The 2500-nt window shown below is 47.4% G+C and overlaps 1 protein-coding gene across 1 annotated transcript in view; it reads left to right on the top strand.

The window, feature by feature from the left end:
- The window catches only part of cdh8 (cadherin 8), a 99157-nt gene that overhangs the window by 33573 nt on the left and 63084 nt on the right, over positions 1 to 2500 (top strand). The window lies entirely within an intron of this gene.

The raw sequence follows: 2500 nt of genomic DNA, 5'->3' as shown, positions 1-2500 counted from the left end.
GCCATTAATTTTGGCTCATTTAAGAGGTTTTGCGAAATGGCGAAAGTTGTGAAGCTGTTGTGTTAATGAGGTAAATCTTTCATGTGGAATGATGGCACAATTAGGAGAACAAAAGTGCAAGGTGTGACAATTTAAGTGAATGTGCTTTGTCAGTGTCTATAAACAACACCTCTGAGACACTCCATGCATATGGCATCCTTACAAAACAATTGAAACAGTGCCGTTATGTTTTTTTTCCCCCTTCATCTCCTTTCCCCCTCCTCCGTTTCTCTCTCTTTTTTTTATGGCTTTCTTCTTCTTTGTGTGTACTTCTGAATTTCTTTGTATCTGCATGCCTTGTAACTTTGTTCCCCTCCGTCTTCCCAAGAGAGCGCTGGTGCAGATTTGCGGGGCAGGAAATGGAATTAAAGTTGCTGAACAGGATGTCCTCTCGCGGCGGCAGCAGACCAGGGGGAAAGTCTACACACTAATCCTAATAGTGTCCGCTGCTGGCCATGATGTAGACCATGCCTTGTATAGCTTTTGTCCAATTTGCAAATGCTCTACTTTATGAACCCCCCCTCCCCTCCCCTCCTCTCCACACACACACACACACACACACACACACACACACATCCCCAGTCAACTCACCTCACTATCCCCTAGCTACTCTGCCCCCCCCCACACACACACACACACACATCTCCAGCCAACTCACCTCACACCCCCCAGCTACCCTCCCCCCACTCACACCCCAGTCCACCTTCCTCTGGGATCTGGTACCTAATTTAAGATGGCATGAAAGTTAGAGTGGATATGAAAAAATGAAGAAAAAAAAAGCACAGGTTCTATTTCCTCTTCTTCGTTTGGTGTGTGTAGTCCCTCATGTCTTTCACCTTGGCACTTTGGCTTGGTAATCTACAGCTATGTTTCCACTGCTGCAGCCTCTACTCCCCTCAGCCTTTTCAGTGCCGGGCGTGTATGGGATGGAATTAAAAGGCGGATTAGCTTCAAGGAACAACGTTAAAGGGACCAGTCTCAGCACACAAGAGGAATGGCTGGTCTAGAGAATTCCATGCCCTTCACTATGCCAAATCTCTGCTTGCTGTGTGACTGTGTAATGAGTCCACTATAATTATTCCATCCTTTCAACACCCCCCTCCCCCCCCCAACACCCTGTTTTGATCACAGTACTTGTGTATCGCCAGACTGTGACAGAACTGCCGTGGCAGAAAGCATGCAGGCAAGATCCGTACCTGTTGTGTGGGGCAACAGCCCATTTGGAGGAGCCATGTGCCAGACTGCAGCATCAGGGGTGGCCGTGACAGGTGACAGTCTATGTGGGCTGGGTTAAAACCTGCAGGGCTAGCCATTAGGACAGAGACCAGGGACACAAACACACATACTGTAGATGAGTTCATGTTCATTTATATGATTATGTTCATTTTAATTTAACTCTATTTGTCTGTCTGTCTGTCTGTCTGTCCATCTATCCATCTATCTGTCTATCTATATGTGTTTCAGTCTGTCTGTCTAGCTATCCATCTGTCTCTCTGGCCACCCCTCTATCTATCTATCTATCTATCTATCTATTTATCTAACCATTCCATTCCTTCGCGGTCTTGGCCAGGCCTATCTCTGCTTGACTCCCATGGTACATTAGAGATGTGATCCTCCACCGGAGTGAACGTGTCACATTTTCCCATCTTGCCAGAGAGTATGGCAGCCCTTGTGAGCAGGCCGTCCTTGTGAATCAAAGCTCTGTCAATAAGCCACTGCACCGAGGTGACCTACTTCTCACTTCTCACTGGATGCCATTTGTCCGTTTTGGTTTTGCACTCAGCGTATTTATAAACGGCCACCCTCTCCTTTTCTGTGCTCTCTCACTCTCTTTTGCTCTCTTTCTCTCTCTCTCTATCTTCCTTCCCCTCTCTCTTTCCCTCGCTCTCTATATACTTGGTCTTTCTTTTTTTTTTCTTCTTCTTTTTTTACTTTTGCTGTCAAGCTGGCACTTTTTTTTCGCCCCACACTCACATGCGCTCTTTCCATTTCTCAGAGAGCAATCCAATAGTTTTGTGGTGACAGGCATAACTCTGGCTGCCACTGTAACCTCTTGACACGTGTGACGGCGCTAGCCAGGAGGCGGGCGAGAACTCCGAGCCCAAAAGCAGGTGTGGGGGGGAGAAGGGGGCTCGCCCCCCCCCTGACAGATGAAGCAGTGAATGACAGATGGCCGGGATGCCCAATCTAAACATTGTACAGGAATCAGGGGACCCTGTGCACCCTTTGCCTATTTTGTCTGTGAGATTGGCCAATTCAGCTGTCAGGGGTAAAACACTAGCGTTTGGGAAGAAGTGCAGCGCCTGGGACTTGGCTCGTGGTCGCGTTGTGCTTTTATGCGGTGATGGATTAGATTTTCCTTCGCTGCTGATGTCATATATCTGGGATTGTGCAGGAGTGTTATTGGGCGAGACATGAACTTATCACTTTTATGTTTTCTTTTTATGTCTCTCTTTCTCTC

The sequence above is a fragment of the Sardina pilchardus genome, chromosome 11 (assembly GCF_963854185.1).
Source record: "Sardina pilchardus chromosome 11, fSarPil1.1, whole genome shotgun sequence".
NCBI classification, from domain to species: Eukaryota; Metazoa; Chordata; class Actinopteri; order Clupeiformes; family Clupeidae; genus Sardina; species Sardina pilchardus.
Note: the sequence above shows the minus strand (reverse complement) of the source record. Positions and strands in the feature narration are given on the sequence as shown.